A 23,003-nucleotide genomic window follows, 5' to 3' on the forward strand; every position below is an offset into this window, starting at 1 on the left:
CGGCGGCGATCGCCGCTGCTCCTCCCCTGGCCCGACTCCCGCTGTGACTGAATACAGCGGGAGCGAGCCTCCGGCGGGGCGCGCGCGCCGCCGAGAAAGGGGAGTTGTCTGGCGACGTAGGTCTACGTCGCAAGACGATAACGAACCACTTTGCCGCAGTAGGCTCAACGTGAGCAGACGGCAAGTGGTTAAACCATTAAATGGATGGGTTTAGTTCCACTTTAACCACTTAACGTGGCACGCAAGTATTTTTTTTTTTTTTTTAAGGGAAAAAAGCAGAATTTATTTTTAAAGCGTTTGTTAACCTAAAAAAAAATTAAAAGTTATTGATCCTGTTCCCTTGAAGCATAGTATACAGCACAGTGCTTCTGCTGTGTAATCCGGCCCACCGTATTACCTAAGATACCTGGCTGGTCCTGCCTGGCTATGTCCTCCCCTCTGTAAACTGACCACGGTATATCATGGCTGCTGAGCCCCGACAACAGTGGTCAGTTTACGTGCCTTCGTCATCCGCAGCTCTCCTGTCCTCCGCTCTCCTCCCCTCTCCTCCCTGCCTGTCTGCTCCGGTGTCAGTGGCCCCCCTCCTGCATTTAAAGTTTCATATCCTGTCTACAGTCTGTCTAATAATCCTGCGTGCCCCTGTGTCTTTTTTTAAAAATAAGCAATTCTTTACCAGTTTTCAGAGCGCCGATCGGCGCTCACGTGACCTGCCGCCACTCTCCTGCTCTCGACCTCTCCTCCTCTCCTTCTCCTCCCCTCCTGACTGACCTCAGCAGAGAATCCTGAGCCCCGCCCACTGCAGGCAACTGTCAGTCGGGGAGAGGAGAGAGCCAGCCCATCACGTGAGCGGCGATCTGAAAACTGGTAAAGAACGGATTATCTTTTTTTAAACACAGACACAGGGGCACACAGGATTAATAAACAGACCAGACAGGATGGTATAAAGTGGCTTAACAACCACTTTAAAGGGGAAGTTGAGATTTTGGGGGGGCACTTGCCCCCCCCCCCCCCCCCCCCCGCGGCTGCCCATGGATGAAGCGCATGGTTTTGCGCACATTACTGCAGTGGGTTGGTGTGAACGGGTCCTGAAAGGCATTTCACCAAAGCACACGGTAGTCTGTTACTGTGCATTGTGATGCACTAAAACGCACGTGCGTTGCCGAGTTGGGTTGGATGCTATAAAGAATGAATGGTACCCCTTCACCACTACATGCATCATGTGCGTTTTCACCGATTCCCACAGCTGGGAACGTAGTCTTATAGTCCAAAATGGCTGTCAATGCTCTCATCTGTGAGTGGGGTACACAAGACTCCGGACTCTGTAAGCCTCCCAGCTGCCACAGATTGTCAGCTGATAGCGGGAGTACACGTGGCCCATCCCTTTCCTCTGCACTGTACACTCCACTTCTATCAGATTGCTAGTCAATGGGAAGGGAACACATGGCCCCCATTGTTTGCTTCTGTATATATTCCTGCTGCTGCGGAAAGCAGTTGATAACAATAATACACATGACTATTTCTATTTTACACATTCCTGCTGCTGCACATTGGCAGTTGATAATAGTAGTAGAATCCCCTATTCTTTCCTCTAACTTCATTTTCCTTAAAATATTATTATAACATTGTATGTTATTGTTATACATTTCATTTTATAATTTGATGTAATTTAAAGCTGAAGTCCGGGAACACCTACAGCAGGGAATATAAGTATTTGATCCCCTACAACATACTGCCAAAGCAACAAAGGAGTGGCTCAAGAAGAAGCACATTAAGGTTATGGAGCGGCCTAGCCAGTCTCCAGACCTTAATCCTATAGAAAGTTTATGGAGGGAGCTGAAACTTCAAGTTGCCAAGAGACAGCCAAGAAACCGTAAGGGAAGGCTCAAACTCCATTTCATCGAGGGCCACATTAGCAGTATGGTTGCACTAAAAGGGCTGGTTGTATCTGGGGTGCCATACGTAAAAAGTGCTGGGTTCAAGAGTACATTATGTACAGAGTGCAGAATTCAGGATTAGGCTATGTACAGAGTGCAGGGTTCAGGAGTGCACTGTTACAGAGTGCGGGGTTCAGGAGTGCACTGTGTACAGAGCGCAGCGTTCTGGAGTGTGCTGTGTACAGAGTGCAGGGTTCTGGAGTGTGCTGTGTACAGAGTGTAGGGTTCAGGATTATGCTGTGTACAGAGTGCAGGGTTCAGGAGTGTGCTGTGTACAGAGTGCAGGGTTCAGGAGTGTGCTATGCACAGAGTGCAGGGTTCAGAAGTGTGCTGTGTACAGAGTGCAGGGTTCAGGAGTGTGCTGTGTACAGAGTGCAGCGTTCAGGAGTGTGCTGTGTACAGAGTGCAGGGTTCTGGAGTGTGCTGTGTACAGAGTGTAGGGTTCAGGATTATGCTGTGTACAGAGTGCAGGGTTCAGGAGTGTGCTGTGTACAGAGTGCAGCGTTCAGGAGTGTGCTGTGTACAGAGTGCAGGGTTCTGGAGTGTGCTGTGTACAGAGTGTAGGGTTCAGGATTATGCTGTGTACAGAGTGCAGGGATCAGGAGTGCACTGTGTACATAGTGCAGCATTCAGGAGAGCAATGTGTACAACAGGGCTGTGGGAGGGGCCCAGCAGGTGCCAGCCACTACTGAAAACTACAGAAGGGGGCGGGGACAAGACCAGTCACCTTGCTTAAGAAGAGAGAGCAGCAGTGAGCGGTCTTTATTACAGGAAGAAAGTGTATGCGTGTGTTTGATTGGCTGACTTTCCTAATAGTCTGCACTATGGTACAAGTAAAATTTTAGGCATACTAAAGGATGCAGAAACTGCAACTTTCCTTATTAAAACACTTAGATTCACTCCGGTGGTTATAATAAAGGCTGACCCTTCCATCCAGGAAGCATAATACTCCGATTCAGGAATCAGACCCCTCCTATTTGATATTAAGACCCCTCCCATTCAGAAATCAGACCCTTCCTATTTGATAATCAGACCCCTCCCATTCGGGAATAAGATCTTCCCATTTAGGAATCAGGCCCCTCCCATTCGGGAATAAGATCTTCCCATTTAGGAATCAGAACCCTCCCATCCTGGAATCAGACCCTTCCCATTCAGGAATCAGACCCCTCCCATTCAGCAATTAGACCCCCCCATCCATTAGGGATCAAACACCTCCCATTCAGGAATCAGACCTCTACCATTCAGTATTCAGACCCCTCCCATTCAGGAATCATACCCCTCCTATTTAAAAATCAGACCCCTCCCATTCAGGAATCAGACCCCTCCTATTTGATAATCACACCCCTCCCATTCGGGAATAAGATCTTCCCATTCAGGAATCAGAACCCTCCCATTTTAGGAATCAGACCCCACCCATTAAGGAATCAAATGCCTCCCATTCGGGAATCAGACCCTCCCATTCAGGAATCTGATTTTTTTTCAATTCAACAATCAAACCCCACCCATTCAGAATTCAGACCCCCACCCATTCAGGAATCAGATCCCACCCATTCAGGAATCATCCCACCCATTCAGGAATCAGACGCCACCCACTCACGATTCAGACTCCTCCTAATCGGGAATCAGACCCTTTCCATTCAGTAAACAGACCTCTCCCATTCAGGAAACAGACCACTACTACTCAGAAATCCGACCCCTTCCATACAGAAATCAGACCCCTCCCACCCAGTAATCATACCTCTCCAACTCAGTAATCAGACTTCTCCTATTTAGGAATCAGATCCCTCCCATTCAGGAATCAGGCCCCTTCCTTTCAATATGCGGACCCCTGTCATTCAGGAATCAGACTGTAAAGAACATTATGGAAACACAGAACTGTTTTTTCAGGACTAAAAAAAGGTAAAAATTTACAACAAAGTTGTTTTATTTTCAGTCCTTGCAATGTACATAGACCACCTGGAAGGGATCGTTCTCTTCTCAACAAAACTGCAATTGCACTTTAAGGATATTGGCCAGGTGTCAATAATGCTTATGAACCAGATGTCTGTGCCCATCCCCCATCCCTAATTGGGGGCCCTGTGACTACACATACCTTCCTTCTGGAAGAAAGTGAAGAGCTGAGCCCAGGATTTAGGTTTTCTGATACATTCCTGACATTCCATCCCAATTAATGATGACGAGCCAATCGGCTTGGGTTTGTCAAAAATGTCACATTGTGAATTCACCCCATTGAAGTTAATGAGAGGAGAATTTTTAAAATCAATTCTCTCCAATGGCAAGGGTAAATGGCCGGGGATTGTCAGAGCCGAACATAATTCAGCAGGGAGCAGCTCTTTTCATAATGCTTAAAATAAAATATTAAAAATACAAAATTCCTTTAAATAACCTGCCAGGGGGACGCCCTTGGCCAGCCTGGGAAGTGAGGAATGTTACCAAGACAAAAATATCATTTAAATTGCTGCTAAATGATAGCTGCCAGCCAAAGTGTTTGGGGATTCCCTTCATCTATACCAGACCTTTATCCTAGATGAGGGTCTGGTATAGATTGTATCAGGGGCCCCATGAAAAAATAAATACAGCGTGGGGTTCCCCTAGAAAATCCTAAACCATTATCCCTCCCTAATGAGGATCTGATATGGATTTTATGAGGAAATCCCTCAAGTATGACATTTTTGTTATTATTATTATTATTATTATTATTAATAATAATATTTTTTTTTAACCAAGCCTTTAACATCACTTTAATATATATTTAAAATATATATATAATGACAGGTCCATTTTTTTTTTTTTTGACAGGTCCATTTTAACAACTGTAAGATGGAAATTTAATCATATCAAATGACATGAGAAATTTAGACATATGTACAATATAAGTATTTACATATAAAGTACTGTGTATATACTGTATATTTTCATATATTATAAATTAATATACTGTATATTATTATAATAAAAATATGCATTAATATATATTATTGATTCATATATATATATATATATATATATATATATTTTATGTGCTATTCTTCTCAATAAAAAATTAGATACAAAGAAATATAAAATTGGATTTATTAGAGGGTGGGGGGTATACATGAAAAACTATATATATATATATATATATATATAATATTAATATACTGTATGTTATTATATTATACATATTTTTTAATAAAGATTATTGATTTATGATATATATATAGGTATATATTTTATGTACACATTGTCTCATTCCATTTTTACATTATTTTTATATTTATTATTATGTGTTATTCTTCTCAATAAAAAAATAGATACAAGTAAATCTAAAAACAAATTTATTAGACGGTGTCACAGGGGGTGGTAGATGTGACTAGCTATGTAAGCATGTGTGAGAAATTTAGATGTATTATTGTATACATTTATACATATGTACTATTATTATATATATATATATATATATATATATATATATATATATATATATATATATATATATATAATAATATATATTATACATTAATATACTATATATTATTATATTATAAACATTTTATATATATATATATATATATATATATATATATTTTTTTTATGCACACGTTGTCTTATTCCATTTTTACAATATTTTTATATTTATTATTACTATTTATTATAAAAATTGGATTTATTAGAGGGTGTGGGGGGTATGCGTGACTATGTAATAGTTGTATGTATGTGTTAGAAATTCAGATGTAATAATGTATACATTTAGACACACACATATATATATATATATATATATATATATATATATATATATATATATATATATATATATATATACTGTATATATATAATACAATAATATACTGTGTATTTATTATAAATATTTATTAATATATACTATAAAATTATTGATTTATAATTTTTTATATATATATATATATATATATATATATATAAATAATGTATTCTAATTCGATTATTACATTTTTTATATTTATTATTACATGTTATTTTTTTTCAATAGAAATGAGATACAAGTAAATATAAAATTGGATTTATTATCAGGGTGGGGGATGTGAGGGGTATACGTGTCTCGCACACACAGACAGGCTTCTTGCCATGTTCCGCTCCAAGCTGTCCACACTTCATTATACACCTAGCATAGGACAGAGCTGAACGTCCCAGCATGCACTGCGGATTATCTCATGGTAGAAATTCCAGCTATGTATTAGGAGAATAGAAGAGGCTGCTGAACATACAGGTAAGGACAAGTCACAGCCACTAGGAATTCCCCTTCTTATTCCTATCTCTCATTCTATGAAGGTGACATCATGTCCCCCTCCCCCCCCCCCCCCCCCAGGGGGGTATGTCTACAGACACCATGCTGGACGCACACCTGACCGACTTTCCTGTTAAAAAAAATCAATAAAAAAATCAATCAGGGACTACTTCCTGTGTCACCTTAGTGGTCACCCTAGTCGGGGTGTCACACAGGTCATGTGGTCACAGGCTGTCACTATTAAAAATTATTTAAAGTGGTTGTAAACCTCAGACATGAAATTTGAAGAAAGCATATCCATCTATAGTGTGTACTTGTCTCACGCCAGAGCTCTAAGTGTCATTTCTCTCTGCTGCTTCCTTCCTCTGCTATCTGCATGAGTAACTTCTGACACCAAGAGAAAAATGGTGACGGGGGAGGGATCTTCAGCACACAGCCTGTGATTGACAGCCTCAGCTCTGTTCCTGTGTGCTGTGTGGAGGAGGGGGGGGGGTGTTTGTCCCTTTCCTCCAATCAGCTCTCAGATCTCTCCTCACTGAGATCTGCATAGTGTAACTTTAGGAACAACTTGTAGGAGGATTTGTTTCATCTCTGTGGCCAGTCACATAACTGGGTGTATGGAAAAGTTTACATCCACTTTAAAGCTGATCTCCAGGCACAAATAAATGCAGCTCTGTAAATAATACATTTATTTTCTAAAATGCAAACGCTGTGATTGTAACCTGATATTAGTCTCTATTATACAGCAGGGCTGGAGTGTGAGGGGAAGAAGCAGCACAAGGAGGGGTTCAGCTCAGTGCTGTATTTGGCCTAGGCCAACAAGGCCCAGGCCTAGAGCAGCAGATTGCAAGGGGGGGGGGGGGGGCAGCAAAAAAGCTCCACCTGAGACTCTATTGGCCACTGGCTGTTAGAGCCGCCTCTCTCACCCCCCCTCTCTCTCTCACTCTCCTCCCTCATTCTCTATAATCCCCCTCTCTATTTCTCTATAATCCCCTTCTCTCTCTCTCATCCCTCCTTCACTCCCCCTCCCCCTCTCATCCTCCCTCTCTCTCTCTCTCATCCCCCTCTCTCACCCCCCTCTCTCATCCCCCCCTCTCTCTCTCTCTCACCCCCCCTCTCTCTCCCTCACCCCCCTCTCTCTCTCATCCCCCCTCTCTCTCGCTCTCTCTCTAATCCCCCTCTCATCCCCCCTCTCTCTCTCTCATCCCCCTCTCTCACCCCCTCTCTCACCCCCCCCCTCTCTCTCTCTCTCACCCCCCTCTCTCTCTCATCCCCCCTCTCTCTCGCTCGCTCTCTAATCCCCCTCTCATCCCCCCTCTCTCTCTCTCACCCCCCTCTCTCTCTAATCCCCCTCTGTCATCCACCCCTCTCTCTCTCTCTCATCCCCACCCCTCTCTCTCTCATCCCCCCACTCCCTCATCCCCCCTCTCTCATCCCTCTCATCCCCCCTCTCTCTCGCTCTCTCTCTAATCCCCCTCTCTCATCCACCCCCCTCTCTCTCTCTCTCTCTCTCTCTCTCTCTCACCCCTCCTCTCTCTCTCATCCCCCACTCCCTCACCCCCCCCTCTCACCCCCCCCCCTCTCTCACCTCCCACTTCTCATCCTCTCTCTCTCACCCCCCTCTCACCCTCTCTCTCACCTCCCCTTTATCATCCTCTCTCTCTCTCTCTCTCTCATCCCCTCTCTCTCTCTCTCTCATCCCCTCTCTCTCTCTCATCCCCCCTCTCTCGCTCTCTCTCTAATCCCCCTCTCTCATCCGCCCTCTCTCTCATCCCCCTCTCATCCCCCCACTCTCTCTCTAATCCCCCTGTCTCAACCCCTACTCTCTCTCATCCCTCCTCTCTCTCTCATCCCCCCACTCCCTATTCCCCCCTCTCTCATCCCCCTCTCTCTCTCTCACCTCCCCTTCCTCATCCTCTCTCCCTCTCTCATCCCCGTCTCTCTCTCTCTCATCCCCCTCTCTCACCCGGGTCCTCTCTTTCATTCCCCCTCTCTCTCCCCCTCCCTCTCCCTCACCCACTCCCCTCTCTCTCTCTCCCTCTCACTCTCCCACCCCCCTCTCACCCCCCCCCTCTCGTGAGATCTCAGGGATTCATGCTGGGACTTATAGTCCTTTAATTTTGGAGGGAGTCACATCTGTTAAAAAAGGAGTGGGGCAAATTTACATAGAAAAGGGGGGGAGGGATTTTAGTCTTGCCTAGGGCAGCACAAAGCCAAAATACACCACTGGTTCAGCTTCCAAGAAGCATGCTGTAAGGAGGAGAGAGCAGAGTGACAGAGAGATAAACTCATCACTGTGCCGCTTCTCCTTTCACTGTCCAATCACTGGCTGGGAGTGGTCCAGAGAAGACTGTGTGTTGGATGATGCTGGCGATCAGACTGAGGACACCTAGTGGCAGAAAAAAAGTACTGCAGGGGAAATCTCTAGATTGAAGGTGAGTATTGCAGCAAACGCAGATATTGTTATTTTATCTTTTCATTTTTTAGTGTTATTTTTGTCTGAAGTTGGGCAGCAAAATAATGTCCCATGGATATGCTGAAATCCCGCCTTTTTTTTTTTTTCTTTAGTTTGGGTGGTGTATAGAATGATTTGAACCCCCTTTTTATTTTATTTTTTCATTTGGGACCTCCTTTATTAGCTCTCCCAGAGCGGGTGTCCCCATCTGAAGATTTCCAGTTATTTCCTGCTGTACATTATTGGCTTTTTCCCCATCATATTCTGATTGGTTGACAATGGTCAGCAGGACAGATAGAGAGCTTGAATCTCCCCAGTGGGGACACAGACAGCAATGAAGACTAGAGAGGTGGCCCCTCCCTCCCCGTGATGTCATGCAACCATTAGGGGTGCCTACAGACAGGAAGTGGCTGCAAAGAGGCTGCGGGGGATCAGCAGCACTGAGATGTAACAAAGGTGCAAGCAAGAATTGTATTTTTTTTAAAAATAAAAGTGCGCTGTATACAGAGTACAGAGCTCAGGAGTGCACTGTGTACAGAGTGCAGAGGTCAGGATTATGCTATGTACAGAGTGCAGAGCTCAGGAGTGTACTGTGTACAGAGTGCAGGGTTCAGGAGTGCGCTGTGTACAGAGTGCAGAGGTCAGGATTATGCTATGTACAGAGTGCAGAGCTCAGGAGTGCTCTGTGTGCAGAGCTCAGGAGTGCACTGTGTACAGAGTGCAGAGCTCAGGAGTGCGCTGTATACAGAGTACAGAGCTCAGAAGTGCACTGTATACAAAGTACAGAGCTCAGGAGTGCACTGTATACAGAGTACAGAGCTCAGGAGTGCGCTGTATACAGAGTACAGAGCTCAGAAGTGCACTGTATACAAAGTACAGAGGTCAGGAGTGCACTGTATACAGAGTACAGAGCTCAGGAGTGCACTGTATACAGAGTACAGAGCTCAGAAATGCACTGTATACAAAGTACAGAGCTCAGGAGTGCACTGTATACAGAGTACAGAGCTCAGGAGTGCGCTGTATACAGAAAACAGAGCTCAGGAGTGCACTGTATACAGAGTACAGAGCTCAGGAGTGCACTGTATACAAAGTACAGAGCTCAGGAGTGCGCTGTATACAGAGTACAGAGCTCAGAAGTGCACTATATACAAAGTACAGAGCTCAGGAGTGCACTGTATACAGAGTACAGAGCTCAGGAGTGCGCTGTATACAGAGAACAGAGCTCAGGAGTGCGCTGTATACAGAGTACAGAGCTCAGGAGTGCGCTGTATACAGAATACAGAGCTCAGGAGTGCGCTGTATACAGAGTACAGAGCTCAGAAGTGCACTGTATACAAAGTACAGAGCTCAGGAGTGCACTGTATACAGAGTACAGAGCTCAGGAGTGCGCTGTATACAGAGAACAGAGCTCAGGAGTGCACTGTATACAGAGTACAGAGCTCAGGAGTGCACTGTATACAAAGTACAGAGCTCAGGAGTGCGCTGTATACAGAGTACAGAGCTCAGAAGTGCACTGTATACAAAGTACAGAGCTCAGGAGTGCACTGTATACAGAGTACAGAGCTCAGGAGTGCTCTGTATACAGAGAACAGAGCTCAGGAGTGCGCTGTATACAGAGTACAGAGCTCAGGAGTGCGCTGTATACAGAGTACAGAGCTCAGGAGTGCACTGTGTACAGAGTGCAGAGCTCAGGAGTGTACTGTGTACAGAGTGCAGGGTTCAGGAGTGCGCTGTGTACAGAGTGCAGAGGTCAGGATTATGCTATGTACAGCGTAAAGAGCTCAGGAGTGCTCTGTGTACAGAGTGCAGAGCTCAGGAGTGCGCTGTGTACAGAGTGCAGAGTTTAGGAGTGCGCTGTGTACAGAGTGCAGAGCTTGAGTACGCTCTGTACTGAGTGCAGAACTCAGGAGTGTGCTGTGTACAGAGTACAGAACATTGGAGTGTGCTGTGTACAGTGTGCAGAGCTCAGGAGTGCGCTGTGTATAGATTGCAGAGCTCAGGAGTGTGCTGTGTACAGAGTGCAGAGCTCAGGAGTGCACTGTATACAGAGTACAGAGCTCAGGAGTGCGCTGTATACAGAGAACAGAGCTCAGGAGTGCACTGTATACAGAGTACAGAGCTCAGGAGTGCACTGTATACAAAGTACAGAGCTCAGGAGTGCGCTGTATACAGAGTACAGAGCTCAGGAGTGCACTGTATACAAAGTACAGAGCTCAGGAGTGCGCTGTATACAGAGTACAGAGCTCAGGAGTGTACTGTGTACAGAGTGCAGGGTTCAGGAGTGCGCTGTGTACAGAGTGCAGAGGTCAGGATTATGCTATGTACAGAGTAAAGAGCTCAGGAGTGCTCTGTGTACAGAGTGCAGAGCTCAGGAGTGCGCTGTGTACAGAGCGCAGAGCTCAGGAGTGCGCTGTGTACAGAGTGCAGAGTTTAGGAGTGCGCTGTGTACAGAGTGCAGAGCTTGAGTACGCTCTGTACTGAGTGCAGAACTCAGGAGTGTGCTGTGTACAGAGTACAGAACATTGGAGTGTGCTGTGTACAGTGTGCAGAGCTCAGGAGTGCGCTGTGTATAGATTGCAGAGCTCAGGAGTGTGCTGTGTACAGAGTGCAGAGCTCAGGAGTGGTCTGTGTACAGCGTGCAGAGCTCAGGAGTGCACTGCGTACAGAGTGCAGAGCTTTGGAGTGCACTGTGTACAGAGTACAGAGCTCAGGAGTGCACTGTGTACAGAGTGCAGAGCTCAGGAGTGCACTGTGTACAGAGTGCAGAGCTCAGGAGTGCAATGTGTACAGAGTGCAGAGCTCAGGAGTGTGCTATGCATAGAGTGCAGGGTTCAGGAGTGCACTCTGTACAGATCGCAGGGTTCAGGAGTGCGCTATGCATAGAGTGCAGGGTTCAGAGTGCAGGGTTCAGGAGTGCGCTGTGTACAGAGTGCAGAGGTCAGGATTATGCTATGTACAGAGTAAAGAGCTCAGGAGTTCACTGTGTACAGAGTGCAGAGCTCAGGAGTGCGCTGTGTACAGAGTGCAGAGCTTGAGTGCGCTGTGTACAGAGTGCAGAACTCAGGAGTGCGCTGTGTACAGTGTGCAGAGCTCAGGAATGCGCTGTGTATAGATTGCAGAGCTCAGGAGTGCTCTGTATACAGAGTGCCGAGCTCAGGAGTGCTCTGTGTACAGAGTGCAGAGCTCAGGAGTGCATTGTGTACAGCGTGCAGAGCTCAGGAGTGCACTGTGTACAGAGTGCAGAGCTCAGGAGTGCACTGTGTACAGAGTACAGAGCTCAGGAGTGCACTGTGTACAGAGTACAGAGCTCAGGAGTGCACTGTGTACAGAGTGCAGAGCTCAGGAGTGTGCTATGCATAGAGTGCAGTGTTCAGGAGTGCACTGTGTACAGATCGCAGGGTTCAGGAGTGCGCTATGCATAGAGTGCAGGGTTCAGGAGTGCACTGTGTACAGAGTGCAGGGTTCAGGAGTGCACTGTGTACAAAGTGCAGGGTTCAGGAACGGGCTATGCATAGAGTACAGAGTGAAGTGTTCAGGAGTGCGCTGTGTACAGAGTGCAGGGTTCAAGGGTGTGCTGTGTACAGAGTTCAGGGTTCAGGAGTGTGATGTGTACAGATCACAGGGTTCAGGAGTGCGCTATGCATAGAGTGCAGGGTTCAGGAGTGCCCTGAGCACAGAGCTCAAGTGTGCACTGTGTACAGAGTGCAGGGTTCAGCAGCATGCTGGATACAGAGTGCAGGGTTCAGGAGTGCACTGTGTACAGAGTGCAGGGTTCAGGAGTGTGCTCTGCATAGAGTGCAGGGTTTAGAAGTGGATTACAAACAAAGTACAGGGTGTGCTGTGTACAGAGTGCAGGGTTTAGGAGTGCGCTATGCAAAGTGTGCACCCCCAAACCCCTCCCCGAAACTTCCCTGCATCTCTCTCCTACCTTGCCCGGCTCTAGTACCTTCCTTTGTAGGTGGCTTTGCCTCACCTTGCAGGGAACAGAAACAGAGGGTGAAGGTTGGAGGGGGCAGAATTGAGTTCCGCCACATCCTGGCTGCAAAACTGGGTATGAGGGCCACATGACAAGACCTAGAGGGCTGGATTCAGCCCATGGGCCCTGTGTTTGGCAGTTGTGGTCTAAGGTAGGGTATGTAATGAAAACAGAAGAAGGAAGGAGCCAGGGAAAGCAAAACATAAGTAGGACTGAGAGCTCTTGGGCAGAGTACTGAGGCAGGGTGCTGTCTTTTTCAGGAAGCACCTCCCACCATCCATGATCTGCCTGCATTGCACAGAGAAGCACAGAGACCCAGTGAAGACATCTAAATAAGTTATGTAATGAAAACAGAAAGATTGTATTTAAAAATGTGTGTAAAAAAATGTTAATGGGGGGGGAGAGGAACCAGAGAAGGAAGAATATAAGCAGATTCAACATCAGATTTAAATATTAGACATTTCCAGAAATATTTAGGTGGGAACCATCAGTCATGTGACACGTCCCGCTTCTCCAGGCTCCAGGTTGGAACAGAGAGAAGGGAAGTGTCCGCCCAGAGCAGAAAATTATTACAAGATGTCTTATAGTATAATGAATAGGAGGGGGGATGGGATTTCTGAGGGGGGAGGGGGGGGTGATCAATTTCCAAACTCAAACCAGCCGTTTCACCACATTAGCTGGTATTTTATTTTACACACTTACAAAATTGTTCCACTTCTGTGAGTTTTCCCAGCAGTGCTTACACCTGGCCGTATGGCTTAAAATCGACAATCATAATTCCTCATCTGTCCTCTTCCAGCAGGCCGGTGTCACACCCGTGCACATTACAGTGTGCATTACGCCAAATATCACCGCAACTCTGTCCTTTATTCTGAATGGTGCAAGGAACCGCGCCAAACTCACAGAGGTACCAAATTCAGTGCAGGGCAGAAAGGCTTCAGTGTGATTGGCTACAACTTTCACTTGGGATCAATCGTCTGCTTTGTTGACGATCATGTGATCACCTGGGACATACATTTACTGAGACCGCAAAATTCAAACCTCATCCCTGCAGTGCAAGATCTGCATTGGGCTAGTGACCAGATCTACATTGGGCGATCGACAAGATCAGCATTGGGCAATCGACAAGATCTGCATTGGGCAATCGACAAGATCTGCATTGGGCAATCAACAAGATCTGCATTGGGCGATCAACTAGATTGACAAGATCTACATTGGGCGATTGACAAGATCTACATTGGGCGATTGACAAGATCTACATTGGGTGATCTACTAGATTGACGAGATACATTTACTGACACCGCAAAATTCAAACCTCATCCCTGCAGTGCAAGATCTGCATTGGGCGATTGACAAGATCTACATTGGGTGATCTACTAGAGTAACGAGATCTACATTGGGCGATCGACAAGATCTGCATTGGGCAATCGACAAGATCTGCATTGGGCAATCAACAAGATCTGCATTGGGCGATCAACTAGATTGACGAGATCTACATTGGGCGATTGACAAGATCTACATTGGGTGATCTACTAGATTGACGAGACCTACATTGGGCGATCAACTAGATTGACGAGATACATTTACTGACACCGCAAAATTCAAACCTCATCCCTGCAGTGCAAGATCTGCATTGGGCGAGCGACAAGATCTACATTGGGTGATCTACTAGAGTAACGAGATCTACATTCGGCAATCGACAAGATCTACATTGGGCAATCGACAAGATCTGCATTGGGCAATCGACAAGATCTGCATTGGGCGATCAACTAGACTGACAAGATCTGCATTGGGCAATTGACAACATTTGTATTGTGCAAATGGCAACATGGGCATTAAAGTAGAACTATTGGCAAAACTTTTTTTTTTAATTTTGGATAGAGTAAGGAGGGTTATAACCCTTGTCAGATTATTTTTCCCATCTGGGTCCCATTAAGGAGATTTCCCTTCACTTCCGGTCCCATAGACAAACAGGAAGGGAGAGGAAATCCCTGAAAATTCAGGAAACTCCTTGGGGACCCCCCAGATCATCAGAACTAGTGTCCCCATTGGAAGATTTCCCCTATATTACTTTTCTGGGGACAACCCAAAATTTGAGATTTTCTTTTACTTTTACTTTCACTTTTAATGATAAAAGGTAAACAGGACAAAAAGAGAGGGAGAATCTCCCCAAATAAGGGCACAGACCTGACAGAGGATCTAATCCCTTGCCACTCTATCCAAAACTAAAATAAAGTATCGCCTTTAGTTATACTTTAAATGATCTACAACATCTGTACTGGGCGATCTACAACATCTGCACTGCGCGATCTACAACAGCTGCACTGGGCGATCTACAACATCTGCACTGGGCGATCTACATCTGCACTGGGCGATCTACAACATCTGCACTGGGCGATCTACAACATCTGCACTGGGCGATCTACAACATCTGCACTGGGCGGTCTACAACAGCTTCACTGGGCGATCTACATCTGCACTGCGCGATCTACAACAGCTGCACTGGGCGATCTACATCTGCACTGGGCGATCTACAACATCTGCACTGGGCGGTCTACAACAGCTTCACTGGGCGATCTACATCTGCACTGGGCGATCTACAACATCTGCACTGGGCGATCTACAACAGCTGCACTGGGCGATCTACATCTGCACTGGGCGATCTACAACATCTGCACTGGGCGGTCTACAACATCTGCACTGGGCGATCTACATCTGCACTGGGCGATCTACATCTGCACTGGGCGATCTACAACATCTGCACTGCGCGGTCTACAACAGCTGCACTGGGCGATCTACAACATCTGCACTGGACGATCGACAATATTGGCATTGGGTGTTTAACAACATTTCTATCAAGTAATCTACAACATTTGCATTGGGCAATTGACAAGATATGTATTGCGCAACTGGCACCATGTCTACAACATTCGCATTGAGTGTTTGACAACATCTGCATTGGGCAATTGGCAACATTGGTATAGAGTGTTCAATATCTGCATTGGGCGATCGACAACATCTGCATTGGGCGATCGACAACATCTGCATTACGTGATCGACAACATTGGCATTGTATGTTCAACAACTTCTGCACTGGGTGATCTACAACATCTGCATTGGACAAGCAACAACATTGGCATTGGGTGTCCAACATCTGCATTGGATGAGCGACAAATTTGGCATTTGAGTGTTCTACAACATCTGCACTGGGCGATCGGCAACATCTGCACCGGGCTGTCGGCAACATCTGCACTGGGAGATCGGCAACATTGGCATTAGGCAATCTACAACATCTGCACTGGGTAATCGGCAACATGTGCACTGGGCGATCTACAACATCTGCATTGGGTAATCAACAATGGCATTGGGCGTTCAACATCTGCATTGGATGAGCGACAACATTGGCATTTGAGTGTCCTACAACATCTGCATTGGGCGATTGACAACATTGGCATTAGGCAGTTGGCAACATCTGCATTGGACGATCAACAACATCTGCATTGGAAGATCGACAACATCTGCATTGGACGATCGACAACATTGGCATTAGGCAATTGGCAACATCTGCACTGGGCGATCGACAACATCTGCATTGGACGATCGACAACATCTGCATTGGACGATCGACAACATCTGCATTGGACGATCGACAACATTGGCATTAGGCAACTGGCAACATCTGCACTGGGCAATTGGCAACATCTGCATTGGACGATCGACAACATCTGCACTGGGCGATCTACAACATCAGTTTCAGAAAGTCCATCCTAACCGCTCAGCTTCTCCCCTGGGTGAAGCTGGCCAGAGAGTGGCAGGCAGGGTTGTGGAGGAGTGATAATCTCACACTAAGTCCACAGTCCCACACACCTCCCATTCCTATCACACAATTCCTATCATCACCTCCCATTCCTATCACACAATGTGCACAAATGTCGGTGAGAATTCATTCCTGAGCTGTAATAAGATACAAGAACAGTATGACATTCCAGGAAATCTCCACCTTTTATTAGGACTTTACCTAGGCAGAGATGATGCCCCCCCCCTCAGTGATCAGACTGCAACGTTGTAACTTCGTAGCAAGTCACGGGGGGGGGGGGGGGGACGCTGCAACAGGGGCTGATCTGTGTCAGACATTTGTGAACACTGCCAAGAACTGCACAAACACCAGCATTTAAATTGTTTTATCATCTCTGAGTCCAGGAAGTAGACATAATTGCATGTTGTGCTATATTGTTGCATATTGTATACATAGAGTATAAATAAAGAAATACAAATGATGTCATGTGATATATATAAGTAGATCATTACTCGCTTTTTTAAATTCAATATATAAAGTGACATTAGTGACGTTATGGGCGTGCTTGTCCTTCTCTACATTTACAATGAGTCACTGAGGGCATGACCGAAGGGGAAGTGTTCCTATTAAAAAGAGAGAAACCAGAGGAAACAAATTACCGCAAACTTCATCATCTGCTATGTAGTAAAGAGAACCTGTAATGGGCTCTGCTGCTGGTTACTACTGCCAACAGCTTCTTCCTAAATATACAGCTGATGTGGCTTTTATATCTCACCATACTTTGCTGTCCCGTATTACAATAATAACATTGCATGTCATAGACTCCCCTTTTGTCTGTCCGAAATCCAAACCACAACCAGTTCATGTTATAGGGATCAGAGAAGTGTAATGTACAAGCACTGTGCTGCACTACTAAGCAAAAAATCAAACGATATACACAGTATCTCACAGAAGTGAGTACACCCCTCACATTTTTGTAAATATTTTATTCTATCTTTTCATGTGACAACACTGAAGAAATGACACTTTGCTACAATGTAAAGTAGTGAGTGTACAGCTTGTATAACAGTGTAAATTTGCTGTCCCCTCAAAATAACTCAACACACAGCCATTAATGTCTAAACTGCTGGCAAAAAAAGTGAGTACACCCCTAAGTGACAATGTCCAAATTTGGCCCAATTAGCCATTTTTTCTCTATCCGGTGTCATGTGACTCATTAGTGTTACAAGGTCTCAGGTGTGAATGGGAAGCAGGTGTGGTAAATTTGGTGTTATCGCTCTCACTCTCTCATACTGATCACTTGAAGTTCAACATGGCACCTCATGGCAAAGAACTCTCTGAGGATCTGAAAAAAAGAGTTGTTGCTCTACATAAAGATGGCCTAGGCTGTAAGAAGATTGCCAAGACCCTGAAACTGAGCTGCAGCATGGTGGCCATGACCATACAGCGGTTTAACAGGACAGGTTCCACTCAGAACAGGCCTCGCCATGGGGGACCAAAGGAGTTGAGTGCACGTGCTCAGTGTCATATCCAGAGGTTGTCTTTGGGAAATAGACGTATGAGTGCTGCCAGCATTGCTGCAGAGGTTGAAGGGGTGGGGGGTCAGCCTGTCAGTGCTCAGACCATACACCGCACACTGCATCAAATTGGTCTGCATGGCTGTCATCCCAGGAGGAAGCCTCTTCTAAAGATGATGCACAAGAAATCCCGCAAACAGTTTGCTGAAGACAAGCAGACTAATGACATGGATTACTGGAACCATGTCCTGTGGTCTGATGAGACCAAGATAAACTTATTTAATTCAGATGGTGTCAGACGTGTGTGGTGGCAACCAGGTGAGGAGTACAAAGTCAAGTGTGTCTTGCTTACAGTCTAACATGGTGGTGGGAATGTCATGGTCTGGGGCTGCATAAGTGCTGTACTGTGACATACTAAAGCAGAGTATGATCCCGTCCCTTCGGATACTGAGCCGCAGGGCAGTATTCCAACATGATAACGACCCCAAACACCTCCAAGATGACCACTGCCTTGCTAAAGAAGCTGATGGTAAAGGTGATGGACTGGCCAAGCATGTCTCCAGATCTAAACCCTATTGAGCATCTGTAGGCATCCTCAAATGGAAGGTGGAGGAGTGCAAGGTCTATAACATCTACCAGCTCTGTGATGTCATCATGGAGGAGTGGAAGAGGACTCCAGGGGCAACCTGTGAAGCTCTGGTGAACTCCATGCCGATAAGGGTTAAGGCAGTGCTGGAAAATAATGGTGGCCACACAAAATATTGACAGTTTGGGCCCAATTTGGACATTTTCCCTTATGGGGTGTACTCACTTTTGTTGCCAGCGGTTTAGACATTAATGGCTGTGTGTTGAGTTATTTTGAGGGGACAGCAAATTTACACTGTTATACAAGCTGTACACTCACTACTTTACATTGTAGCAAAGTGTAATTTCTTCTGTGTTGTCACATGAAAAGATATAATAAAATATTTACAAAAATGTGAGGGGTGTACTCACTTTTGTGAGATACAGTATATACATACACACACACACACATATACATACACACACACACACACACACACACATATATACATACACACACACACACATTTATATATATATATATAACAATATAAAGTTACAAATTATACGCTGATTGTTTTTTCAAGTCTACATTTGCCAGTTAATATTCCAAGGTCAAAAAAGAATGGGCTGCCCAATGCCAAGAGGCACTCAGAAGTCGTCTCCAAACCTTTTGAGAAATTGGACCTCACCAAAACGCATGGTGATGCAGTAACGTGCAATTTGGCATACGCAAAAGGCGCACATTCGCAGAGGCGTGGAGGTGCCATTAACAATTATAGAAACTGCAAAAGGGTAGCATGTTTTTGTGCATTGCGGGAATACACTTGATTTTGCGCACACGCCCATAATGCAAAAATGTAAAATGTAGCCTAAGGCTGTCCATACATTATACAGTTTTCTTGTACAAATTGTGAGGTCAAACCTAAACACTTTCAATAAGTGCACAGTCTGGCAGGCCCTTGTATTACATAGTTGAAGGTAAATGTATAGGAAATTTGATAAGAAAATTATATAATGTATGGCCAGCGTTAAAGCAGATATACCCACCTTTTCTAGTGTGACTCCAGGACAGGAAGTAAAGGAAAAACTCCACAATGGGACACAGAAAGAAAATAATAGACAGACAGCCCTTGTAACCCTTCCTTACTCCATCCAAAACTACAAAGAAAAATTATGATACACGTACACTTCACCTGCCTGTGTGTGTAATCTAATCTCTCCTCTTGCTCTGGCTATTCATAACATGGCAATAAATTACTGTGAATATGAAAAGTTCTTATGCAATATTAAAAGTAAAAGAGATAAGAAAGATAAGGTGGGAGTCGCAGTACAGAGAAAATACTTTATGTGCTCGTTCAATAGTACAAAATCTCATTAGGGGGGCTCGTCCGGGATGAATGAGCAAATAAAGTAAGTTTTCTGTACCGCAGTCTCCGCTTTTGTTTGGTGGCTCTCTGGAGCAGACTGAACATTTCTGGTTGAACTATTTGATGCTGACAATCACGAATGTATATATATATATATATATATATATATATATATATATATATATATATATACACATAGAGAGAGAGAGATATGTTGTGGGGGTTAGCGCAAGTAGGGGATCACCTTCTCTGGGAAAAAGGCACAGATTATAAACAAAAGAAAAGAGAAAATAAAACCTTGCCATCTGGCTCTAACTAAACATACAGGATTCCTCTCTAACGGGTGGTGAGCTTTTCCCAGCCACCTCACAAAATAACAGCACCTCAGCAACCCTTATACTCAAACAAGTGTCCAGTTTGTAGCTGTCTAAATCCCAGGCCAAGAGCAACCTCATGCGCCAGCCTTCCTCTTTTATCTCACCTGGATCGTCAATTAACTGGTTCCCAACCGGCCGCCGAATATTTACTGCGGCAATGTGGCTCTACTGTGCAAATTGACGTAGGTCTACGTCGGTCACGAGCAGGCAGCTAGGGGGCTCCTACCCCCACTCGGCAGTGCGGAAGCCGCCTGACACCCGCGATCGTTCCTCGCTAAGAGAGAAGAACGGTTAGCTGTTGTAAACACAGCTGACCGTTCTTCTCTCTGGAATGATCACAGAGCCCCTGTGATCCTTCAATATAGGATCACAGGTCTCTATGATCATGTCAGAAGCCACACCCCCCACAGTTAGAATCACTCCCCTAGGGTCACATTTAACCCCTTCATCACCCACAATGTTAACCCCTTCCCTGCCAGTGTCATTATTACAGTAACAGTGCATATTTTTAGCACTGATTACTGTAGTAATGTCACTGGTCCCCCCAAAAGTGTCAAAAATGTCAGTTAGGGGTCCGATCTGTCCGCCGCAATGTCGCAGTTAAAAATGTTAAAAAATTAAATATTTTTTTTTTGAGAATGTTATATAGCAGAATGTGAAAATATATATTTTTTTTAAGAATTGACGCTATTTTTTTGTTTATAGCGCAAAAATAAAAATCACACAGGTGATCAAATACCACCAAAAGAAAGCTCTATTTGTTGGAAAAAGGACATCAATTTTATTTGGGTACAGCGTCGCACGACCGCGCAATTGTCAGTTAAAGTAAGGCAGTGCTGAATTGCAAAAAAAATGATCTGGTCATTAAGGGGGAAAACCTTCCGATGCAGGAGTGGTTAAGAAATTAAAAATCCAGGTGATAGACACAAAATCCGAAATGGACTGCTCAGACCCAAAGCTACCTAGAAAACATGCTCTGGGTTTCACTAATCCTGTACATAGGACAGAAAGCGAGGAGAAATATATCGCCCCTCTACGACTTCCCTTCCTTATGTCACGATGGATATATATGTATGTATACATATTTTATATATATATATATATATATATATATATATATGCACACACACAAATATATATATATATATATATATATATATATATATATATATATATATATATACACAAATATATATTATATATATATATATATACACACACACATATATATATTTATGTATATATATATATATATATATATATTTGTATATATATATATATATTTGTGTGTGAGATAGATAGATAGATAGATAGATAGATAGATAGATAGATAGATAGATAGATAGATAGATAGATAGATAGATAGATAGATAGATAGATAGATAGATAGATAGATAGATAGATAGATAGATAGATAGATAGATAGATAGATAGATAGATAGATAGATAGATAGATAGATAGATAGATGGATTTACATATGTATATATATATATATTTTTTTTTTTTTGGAATGATGAGCTGTATTTAAATATCAACACTCACATGTGTCGCTGGTGTCAGAAATCTTCCAGAAGATTGCGTGATCTTTGTGTAATGTGTAAATAGAATGATCCCATAACGCATCACACAAGTCAGCAGTTACACGGAACTATGATTAACATACACATGACATGAATGGGAAGAGCAACCCCCCCCCCCCCCATATCACCAAATCATAACATTCTAAAATAAATAAATAAAAACTAGTTCTTGGTGAGAATGTTAAATTTTGCAAAGTTATCATGGCCATCAAACTTTTTATAGGAAGTTTGTCTGGCCATTGATGGTTTTATCAAATGCTCTGATCTTAGCAATCGTAGCGCAGGCGATCGAATGAAAATCTAACCGTGTACGGCCAGCAATAAATATGAGCAAACCAAATATCAAATGTATCATTTTGATTCGACACGCGTGCACAAAATTGTACGTAATCAAACAATTCGTAGATGGCGAGCATAGATTGCACTGTCACTAGCGTTGATTGGATTGTGTGGCGCTGCGTGCATGGCTATTACATTGGCAACCATGGTGAGAACTGGTATAACAAGACATATGTGTACAAAGTGACACTTCTAGATTGTAAGCTCTAACGAGCCGGGCCCTCTAATTCCTCTTGTATTGAATTGTAGTGTAACTGTATTGTCTTCCCTCAAATTGTAAAGCGCTACGCAAACTGTTGGCACTATATAAATCCTGTATAATAATAATAATGTGTGTCCCACCTTCTACACTCCCCCCACATGTGTGTCTCACGTACCCTCCCTATGGAATGTCCTGTAACCCCCCCAGCTCGAACCCCCCCCCCCCAAGCAGCGCAGAGCGGACGCAGTGCGGTGGGGACACGTCTCACCAATCTCTCTCTTCCTCCTCCTGGGTGTCAGGCTGATGTCTCCTGTCCATGTCCTGAGAGCTCGGGGTCCCTGGACGGTTTCAGCTTCCTGAGGACTGTCAGTGTGAATGGCTGGGACTTCTCTTAGACTCTGATCACAACTCTGAGGAAGTTACAACACTTCAACTCCGTCCTCCCACTCTGGGAGCAGCCCCAGGAATCCTCCACCACAGCAACCAGGACTGTCTGTGATTACTATCATGTCCCCAACACAGACCTCTATGTCTGACACCATGTCTGACCCTCCCTGCTCCTCCCATGGAGCTCTCTAATAATATATTATGGATTCCAGGACTTCTCATACAATGTATCTCTCCGCCTGTACCTCTCATGCAATGT

The 23,003-nt window shown here is 44.5% G+C and overlaps 1 protein-coding gene across 1 annotated transcript in view; it reads right to left on the reverse strand.

Moving 5' to 3' along the window:
• Positions 1–22,774, reverse strand: part of LOC309554636 (phospholipid-transporting ATPase ID-like) — a 194,272-nt gene extending 171,498 nt beyond the window's left edge. The window contains exon 1 of the mRNA XM_082256354.1: positions 22,626–22,774. The gene's annotated coding sequence lies outside the window, so the exon portion shown is untranslated. The remainder of the gene's footprint in view (positions 1–22,625) is intronic.
• Positions 22,775–23,003: the final 229 nt, after the last annotated feature.

Source organism: Pelophylax lessonae (genome assembly GCF_965119305.1).
Source record: "Pelophylax lessonae genome assembly, chromosome: 1".
Lineage (NCBI taxonomy): Eukaryota > Metazoa > Chordata > Amphibia > Anura > Ranidae > Pelophylax > Pelophylax lessonae.